At 41.1% G+C, this 10085-nt stretch overlaps 1 pseudogene across 1 annotated transcript; it reads right to left on the bottom strand.

Annotated features, from left to right (window-relative positions):
• Positions 1-205: 205 nt before the first annotated feature.
• Positions 206-3009, bottom strand: LOC143618835 (auxin response factor 18-like; annotated as a pseudogene). Its single transcript, XR_013151080.1, has 4 exons — positions 2613-3009; positions 1202-2303; positions 370-1130; positions 206-287 (listed from the first exon to the last, which is right to left on the bottom strand). The product of XR_013151080.1 is annotated as an auxin response factor 18-like (transcript).
• Between the last annotated feature and the right edge of the window lie 7076 nt (positions 3010-10085).

Genomic DNA, 10085 nt, shown 5'->3' with positions numbered 1-10085 from the left:
ACAACATTAGTTGCTTGTTATAGTGACAGATGACTTCCCAGTCAAATATTAAATAAACTTATATTTACACATATAATAACATAAGGTTGCTACAAATAAAAATACTCACTTTCATTCAACTTAAATGTCACAAACTTAAAACAAAACATATGTAACCAAAAACCAAAAACCAAAAACAAAACCATAGTTGCTATACAATTTTCATCTAAGAATCCACACCCGGAACATCGTTAGCGCCGTTGGAATCCGTTGAAATCGTTAACCGTCTAGCCATCTTCGTTAACTCGCTGCATAAAAACGAACCAAATGAGTTTACAAACGAAAACAACATTCGAATTCAAAAACAGAAATGATTTTTTTTGGTCTTACCCAAACGGTTCGTCCCCAATCTGCTTTCGGGTTCCCGTTACATCCCAATATTGAACACGGTCCAAGATTATAGAGTTTTCGGTTTTGAACATGTTAGCTAATTTCGTGCATAGTTCTTCGTAGGAATCGAGTAAAGAGAGATCGAGTGTTCGGCCCACGTCTTCTGATTCCATGAAAACCTTACAATGGCCCGTGTCTAGGTTCAAGTCCATTTGTCGGCCCGACCCAGAGTTAGAGACATTCGCGGTTTGAGATATTTGTTGCTCGGTAAGAATCGGCTGGCCAAAGAGTGAAAACCGGGATTTAGGGGTTTCGGGCTCTTTCGAGGGCGTGTTTGAGTTCCCGATGGTTAAGAAACACGAAACGGGCTCGCTTTGGGCCGGTTTGTTGACCGACGGGTTGGAATGAGACGGGTAAAAACCCGAATTGAGTTGGATATCTGAAAGAGATAAACCATAACGCGTGTGCCTGGCTCCCTGCATGCTAGCAGGATGATGAATGTTTAAACTCTCAGGGCGTTGGTACCCGAACGGTCCGGTGGTGGGCCCACCAAAGAGATGCGAGTGGGGCCCGCACAATGCGGGTATCGGGATCGGGATTTGGGATTCCATCGGGTAATCCGGGTGTTGGGACGGTCTACATTTCTTTCGAGGCGGTGAGAAAGGCGACATATGAATCACGGGCATTGTCGATACTAGTTCCACGAGCCCCGGGTTGACCCGTTTCACGTTTTGTAACAAATCGGGCTCGTCCCATGTTACCTAAATAACCGAAAAATGTTAATATGCACATTAAAACGTTTTAACAAAAAATATTCAGGTTCAAGTAGTACCTGTAAAAGCCTCCAGGGCGAATCGGGCCAACGAATCGGGTCGGCCACTTGAACCGAAGAAATCGTCCCCATGAACCAACTGATCCGTGACGAATCCTCGGACTCAAACGGCATCTTAAACCTCATCCCGGGTGACCACCGAATCTGCATCGCGTTCTTCACAAGTGACGCCTTCACACAAAACTCGGGCGTGCTCGCTCTCGGGTAAAACACGACTTCAAACGGGTGTCCACTCGTCTCCTGTTTAACCGCTTGCATCACCGAATCGGGTTCCACTTTCCCCTTTTCCATTGAATGCCCACCCGCATTCCCATTGTTTCGCACAAACGGGGAATACCCGCCATACGGGCCGACACAATTACCCCCATCCGGGTTCCACCCGGACGACGACATGTCGGCCCTGTTGGGCCCGCCAATTCCCCGTTTGGCGCGTCGAATCCCGACACACAAATCCTCATTCTCCGCCCGTAAAAACACAATCGAGTCGCCCGCGACAAGCTTCTTATGATTCACAAACGAACTCCACCCGGTCGTAAGCAAATGCCGCCGCGGCGTCCCGCGGTAAATATGTCGAAACTTCCACGTGTCGCCGTGCACGTCTTTCGCCAAAATCGTCTGAACTGGTGGGTCGGCCGAGTAATCAAGCCGCGGGAATATCGTCTCCGCGCAATACCGCGGAACCGAAAACCCGCCGCCATTATTCGCGTCGGATTGCATCAACGTCTTCGCAAACGACGCGGGTTTAACGGGCCCATCCGAATCCAAACCCAAACCCTTATCCTCATCTTCAAACGAACTAAACTCAGTCAAACCACTAACCAACACCAACCGAATTTTCGCGTACACTTCATCGGTATCCGCATCCGCCAAACACTTAACACCAACAACCCGACACGGGACCCACGCGGGAACCTTTCCACCCGTCCCGTCCCGAAAGTCTACATTATTTCCCGCATGCTCAAAATGACCTTGTGGGAAATAATAAACACTTGTGTTAACCGGAACACGCGTGCCATAACTGCGAGTCTAAACATCTTTCCGTTACATTCACTTTCTCTGACTCCATAAAAGTAATCATAACTTTTGTTACCAAAATAATAATCTATAGATAACAAAAACAACAACTCATCAGTTAATATTATTATTATTATTATTATTATTATTATTATTATTATTCATAACCCACAAAACAATTATATTATTCACCTTTTTTAAAATATCTAAATAAATCCAAAGAATTCTGGATAAACCATAAAATTTGCATGAACATAGATGATGTGTGAGTATGTGTATGTGTATGTGTATGTAAGTATTTATAAATATATATAAAAAGTAATGAATCACTAGTACTAGTTATATTATACATATGTAGTGTAATTTATTTAATAAAATGAAAGTTTGTTATTGTTACCTTTTTATTCGGATCTGAAGAAGCTGTGGTGTATCTTGAGAAGCCAGCATAACAACAAAGATCTTAAAAGGAAGCAAACCCTTCTGTCTTTTTAAACTGGTTTTAAGAACTGATATAATAATATAATATTATTATATTTATTCTCTGTCATAAGCTGAACAGATTGAAAGTATTATTATTATTGTTGAAATATCGTGGGTGGTGAATATTTCGTGAGATATAGAGGAAGTCAACAAGTGGTTTTGATTAAGAACAAAAAGGTCCAAAATGAGAGGAAGATTAGATTATATAGGTTTAAGGGATAATTGTGTTGGTTGATTTAACTAGGGTCAGACCTAACTAGAGTTAAGTGGTGGGGTTTGGTTGGTTTTGAGTTTTTGAGATTCCCCTATTGACCATGTATATGAATCATTGAATTTGAATCAACATAAAAATAAGTCAGAAATAATAATAATAATAATAATAATAATAATAATAATAATAATAATAATAATTAGAAATCGCATATTCCGGCAAATAAAGGAGTTTATTTGTGTTTGCTATCTTAATTAGTGACGTCACTTATGTACGCAAAATGAGCTAAGCCGCTCACAAACTATTTGAGTTTGGCTCGTGAAAAAACTCGATCGATCCTACTCGAGAGGATGGTGGTGGTGTACCTGTTAATAGGTTAGTACCTGGTATCCTCTGTTGGTACATGATGTCAGTAGTTCAGTATCGAGTGTCTGTAACAGTGTTAGTTAGTTTTGTTATGAGCTGATTAATGTGTTTCACAAGTTCGCTCATCATAGGCGAACTTGTGGTTTAAGCGAAGTTACTGACAACTTCGCCTAACATGTTAGGCGAAGTTGTCGTATGATATATATGTTTAGCTGCGGCTAGGTTTGATAGAGGTGGTTCAGTACGCGTAATCGGTGATTGACATATCACGTGTTATTAGTAGCAATACAACGTGTTCTTTGTTTATTGTAACGTGTGTTTGCTTGTGTTTAACGTATATCGATTCTACGCTCGTGTCGTCTTACGTAGGGATTCCGCACCTACGTAGAACGAGATATTTCCGTGTAGATCCGGCTGGGAACCTACAATTGGTATCAGAGCGTTTGCTCGTGATTGTGTGGTTCGGGATTATCACACGGGTGTAGAAATCATTCCGTTCGACTATTCGCGGGACGAGTTTACGTTAATATACCGAGTTTTTTGTGTCCTACTCACCTCCCTCCATCAAAATTAACCCATTACATCTTCGAATACCTCGCAAAACGTCAAAATCAAACCTGCAAAAACGTTGTGTTCATCAGGCGAAGTTGCCGCCACTGTTTGTAGGGTTTAGGCGAAGATATAAGTTTAAGCGAAGTTATCAATAACTTCGCCAACCTCACAAGTTCGCTTAACTTAGGCGAAGTTGTCATTAAGCGAAGTTAACATCAGGCGAAGTTGATAAATCAAGCGAAGTTAAGACTTAAACGAAGTTATCATTAACTTCGCCTACAGTACTGTTCAGAATAAAAAAAAAATTTATTTTTGGTTTCTTTGAGTGCTCGTTTGTATTTCTTCCAAAGATGACTTCTATAAATATTACGGAACTGGTGAAAATGGAGGTGGAAGCAGGTTCACACTAAGGCACCGAAAATGCTTAAGGGTACCGATTTCGTGGCTTGGAAGGATCGGTTTGAACAATATGTTAAATATCAAGATGCTAAGATGTGGGTGTGCATTCAAGATGGATACATTCCACCAACGGCTTTGTTTGAGGGTCGTGAATAAATTAAGAAATACAATAAGATAGAAGAGGAAGAAAAGAAGATGTATGAGGCAGAAAGCAAAGCTCATGCGGCGATAACAATGGCTCTTCCACAAGAAATTCTTCACACCTTCAGGAAATACAAAACCGCCAGAGAGTTATGGGAAGCGCTTGAAAACCAATATGAGGGTAATGTGGGGATACGTGCATCAAAGATTAAGCTACTCAAAACCCAATTCTCGGTGTTCAAGTATTTGAAGAATGAGTCACTTGATGATATCATCATAAGGGATTATCACTTGATGACCGAACTCAGAAACTATTCAATTGAATATAAAGAAGACGAGATCGTGGAAAATCTTCTTGATGCTCTCCCACCGAAATGAGAGATGTACACTGTCTTGATGAGAGAAGATAAAGAGTTTGCCAACATTGACTTGGAAACAGCAGTCAATAAACTACGAACTTTTGAACTTAACATGGTTCGAAAAGAGACACCAACTAATCAGGTTCAGGATCCGGGAATGTATGGTGCGAAAGTTACTTCAAGTTCAAGTTCGAAGTCAGAATCATCTGCCTACTACTCAAAGGGAGACTCGAGCGCTAACTCAACTCATGATGGTCATGTAACTCTCAACATGGATGGTGATGTGTGTTTCGTAGCTGGTGGAACAAATGCTTCTAAACCTCAAGCAACAAAGGGTAGTTTTTCCTCAAGTGTTCCGAACAACAACTACTCTCAGATGCCCATGAGTGTTAAATCTGCTGAACAGCAGTTTGCTCTCTATGCATCTTTCATTGCTTCTTACGAAAATTACATTAAAGGTAAAATCGTTGGCCCTGCAACTTTAGACGAAGACTATGATCAGATCGATGCTGATGATCTGGAGGAGATGGATCTGCAGTGGCAGATGGCGATGATAGTAAGAAGAGTCAAAAGGTTTATGAAGAAAACTGGTAGAAAGTTTGTTGGCGAAAGACCAGGGCTTGATAAGTCAAAGGTTCGGTGTTATAACTGTCAACAGAATGGACACTTTGCTAAAGAATGCACAATTGAACGAGTAGAACGTAGTCAGAACAGGCCAACACAACCGAATGGGGGAAGTAATGAGAATAGGGCGATGGTATCCAGACAGAACGGGGAATACAATTGGAATCTGCAAGTTGAGGAAGTGTTCGAACAGGCCAACTTGGTTAACATCGAAACTGAAGGAAAAAACAGAGAGACAAGAGAAGATCAAGCTTATATGGCGGATGTGAATGATCAGCTCTCTGAGGTAAGTTCTGAACTCCCTTGTGTGCAATGTGAAAATCTGTCTGAACAATTGAAAATATTAACTGATCAGTTTGTTAGTTTGGACTCTCAATTTAAAACGTTAAAAGAAGATCACCATTACACTAAAACTAGAGAAAATAGTTATTCAGTAAAGATTAAGGCTGGTGAAAAAGATATCAGAAGTCTTAAAGCAAGTCTTGCTGAAAAAATACAAGTAATTGATCTTAGCTATGAAGTGTTAGAAGAGAAAACCAAACTAATTGCTGATAGGGATAAACAGATAGCTGATTACCAGGTGAAAGTGGTGGAACTAAACAGAAAGCTTGAGCAATTTAGAAATTCCTCTGCAATACTTGATCACCTCGTAAGTGATCAACGTTCCCCAGTTAAAAGGGGAGGAATTGGATACTCTGAAGTTCCACCACCTTATAATCATAACTATACATATGATCCTAGTAATCAGAAATCTGTTGATGTTGAGATTAGTCAGACAGTTCCTGTCAAAGTTTCAATTAAAAAACCAGAATTGAGTGAAAAAGATACGACTAAGCCTGTTTCGAGTGTTAATATTTCTGTTCCAAGTTCTGTCTCATCAAATTCGGACAAGACATCCGAATCTAGTGAGACAAAAGAAGAGGTAGTGTTACTAAAACGTGGGGAGGAATATAAGACTACTGAAAAGAATTCCCCTCTAAACCCGTATGTCCCACCATATGTTAGACAAACGGGTAGTAATGCAACCTCTACATCAGAAACAACTGTTGAGACGAAAGTTGAACACAGGAGTTGTTTCAGATGCAATCAAATAGGACACCTGATTGCTGATTGCCCTCTAGATCAGAGATTCAGAGGTATGAGGCCTCCAAAAACTGAGAATAAACCAAACAGTAATTATTATAATAGACAGAATGCAAATTCACAAATGTTCAGACATTGGACTAAACCAAGATTTCAAAGATGTCAATCTCAGTTTTTCCCTGTTAACAACCAAACCACTGGGTACAATTCATTTAATTCACGAAGGTTTGGATGGCCCCATAGTCAATCTACAAGAAGGTATCCTTTTAGGACTTACAGAAATCATACTAATACTAACTTTGGACAGCCAAAGTACGGGATGCCTTTTAACAGATTTAATCGACCCAAGACCAGTAGGTCTTGGGTCCCCAGATTTTAATCCTTTGCTTTAATCGTGCAGGAACAGTTGAACAGGGCTGCAAACAATCTATGGGTTGTGGATAGCGGCTGTTCCCTGCACATGACTGGTAACAAGAAATTGTTACACGAGTGGAAACCTGTTCAGGGAGGTAGAGTAAGTTTTGCTGGAGAGAGTGGTGGTAGAATTACTGGAATTGGGACGGTGACTAATGGTAAAATGAAGTTAGAAAAGGTGAATTTCGTTGAAGAGCTAAAGCATAATTTGCTTAGTGTGTCTCAGATCTGTGATAAAGATTACACTGTGCACTTTACCAAAAATGAAGCGATTGTACTGTATCCTGGTTTCAAGATACCAGAGGCATGGATAGTGATGAAGGCTCTAAGGGAAAAGAATACATATGTAATGGACATGAGATCGACTGAGATGGCAATAGAAGAATCATGTCTTCTGTCAAAAGCAACTGAATCGGAGTCCGAGCTTTGGCATCGAAGAATGGGGCATATACATCTTGGAAAATGAACTACATTGTCAAGAATGGGCTGGTGCTTGGTGTTCCCTTAAAAAATTTCAACTTTGAAGACCAATGCTTATCGTGCAAAAAGAGAAAGCAACACAAGAAACCTCATCACACCAAGAAGATCAATTCAATAGTCAGTACCCTAGACCTACTTCACATGGATCTCTTCGGTCCCGTGAATTTAAAAATCCTAGGTGGAACATCATACTGCCTGATGATAACTGATGATTTCTCTCGATATTCTTGGGTATATTTCCTGAAGACAAAAGATGAAATGGTTCAGTTGGTAATTAACTTGATTACCAAGGTTGAGAACATCGTGGGGAGAAAGGTTAAATACATCAGGAGTGACAATGGAACAGAGTTCAAAAACTACCAGATGGAGATGTTCTGCCTACAGAAAGGGATAGACCACCAGTACAGCGCCCCGTATACTCCGCAACAAAATGGGGTGGCTGAGAGGAAAAACAGGACGTTAATTGAAGGAGCCAGAACAATGCTGGCTGATGCTAAACTTCCTGTGGTGTTCTGGGCTGAAGCTGTTGCGACAGCCTGTTATATCCTTAATCGAGTTTTAACTGTTAAAAGATTAAATAAAACATGTTATGAACTTATGCATGGTAGAAAGCCTAACTTGAATGGTATCGAACCATTCGGGTCCCCGTGTTCGATATTAAAGACGAACTCAAAATTTGGTGAGAAAGCAGACGAAGGTATTTTAGTCGGATATGTTGTTGGGACACCCAACAGACGAGTCTTTAATCTATCGACCAGCAAGGTTGAAGTGGTGTGTAACACTGACATTACAAGTTACAAACCACCAAAACCAAGCACGGGACCCGCTGAGGCTTTCGACTATGATAAGCTTTTTAAATCTTTTAATTTGCCTTACTTGGATTGTGCAGAAGTTGATGAGAGAATAGCTACGCAGATTCTTTATGATGAGGAAGAAAATTTTGTGCAACGACCGCAGTACGATGAATGTCAACTTTCCTCGTCAACTGTTGTCGACACCCCTGCTGCCTCTACTGAAGACGAATTCTTCAATCCTTTTCACTCTCAACAACAATCGCCCATTGATGAACTATCTTCGAACCTGGAAGACAATCTGCAAGTCAGTTCGGTTCCGACTCCAGGAGTTCATAAATATCACCCTTTGGAGAACGTGATAGGTGATCTGTCTGATGGTGTACAAACAAGACGAAGCTTGAATGAGTGCACCTGTGTTTACGTAAGTATCAAAGAAACAGGTATCATTAACGAGTGCTTGTACACCTGTTTCATTAGCCATATTGAACCAAAGAACTATCAAATGGCTCTAAAAGACAGCTCGTGGGTCGAAGCCATGCAAGAAGAGTTAGCCCAGTTCGAGAAGATGGAGGTTTGGAAATTGGTTGCAAAACCGAAAAATGTGCATGCGATTGGCACAAAATGGGTTTTCAAATGCAAGAGAGATGAAAAAGGGATAATTATCAGGAACAAGGCAAGGCTGGTTGTAAAAAGTTTTAATCAGTAAGAAGGGATCGACTACAATGAAGTGTTTGCTCCTGTGGCGAGATTGGAAGCGATTCGTTTGTTTTTGGCATTTACTGTACACAAGGACATGAAGGTGTTCCAGTTAGACGTGAAAAGTGCATTTCTTAACGGTAAAGTCGATGAGGTTGTGTACGTTGAGCAGCCTCCAGGTTTTCCTGACCCAGACTTTCCTGATCACGTGTACAAGCTAAGTAAAGCGCTATATGGGCTACATCAGGCCCCTCGTGCCTGGTATGCAACTCTATCCGATTACTTGCTTGAGAATGGGTTTGAAAGGGGAAAGATCGATAGCACACTGTTCGTTAAGAGAAAAGGAAGAGACTTTCTTCTGGTTCAAGTCTACGTGGACGACATCATCTTTGCTGCATCAAAAGTCGCCATGTGTCAGGAGTTTGAAGCATGAAAAAGAGGTTAGAAATGAGTGCTATGGGTTAACTAACTTTCTTTTTAGGACTGCAGGTTGATCAGAAGAAAGATGGGATGTTCATTCATCAGACTAAATATGTCCAAGACGTTCTCAAACGCTTCAAGATGGAGGACAGCACTCCATTTGATACTCCAGTTTGCGTCAACCACAAACTGGGTGCTGACTCAGACAGTGATGCAGACGTGGACCCCACACAATATCGGGCAATCATAGGTTCTTTAATGTATTTAACTGCATTTAGACCTGATATTATGTTTGCAGTTTGTCTTTGTGCTCGCTTTCAGGCAAACCCAAAGGAATCTCACATGAAGGGTGTGAAGAGGATATTGCGGTATCTCAAGGGCAAGCCTAAGCTGGGGTTGTGGTACACGAAAGGGGGAGACTTGGAGTTAGTCGTTTACACGGATTCTGACTATGGGGGATGCAATCAGAATCGGAAGTTGACAACAGGTGGATGCCAGTTTCTTGGAGGCAGATTTGTGTCATGGCAGCGCAAGAAGTAGACCTCAGTCGCCATTTCTACATGTGAAGCAGAATACATGGCAACATCGAACTGCTGCTCCCAGGTTCTTTGGATACAACAGTAATTGCGCGATTAAGGTCTGAATTTCACTCATACTCCTATCTGTATAGATAACACTGCTGCTATCTCAGTAACTAACAATCCCGTAAAGCATAGCAAAACTAAACACATTGACATTCGTCATCATTTTATGCGGGATTGTGCTGAAAAGAAATTAATAGTGCTCGAAAAGGTTGATTTGTTAGATAATCTCGCTCATTTGTTTACTAAAGCGTTTGACAGAATGTGACA

The sequence above is a fragment of the Bidens hawaiensis genome, unplaced genomic scaffold (assembly GCF_021521415.1).
Source record: "Bidens hawaiensis isolate Kalapana, Puna unplaced genomic scaffold, B.hawaiensis_p1.1 tig00002343_1, whole genome shotgun sequence".
NCBI classification, from domain to species: Eukaryota; Viridiplantae; Streptophyta; class Magnoliopsida; order Asterales; family Asteraceae; genus Bidens; species Bidens hawaiensis.
The sequence above is the reverse complement of the archived record's forward strand: the minus strand, read 5'-3'. Positions and strand labels throughout refer to the sequence as shown.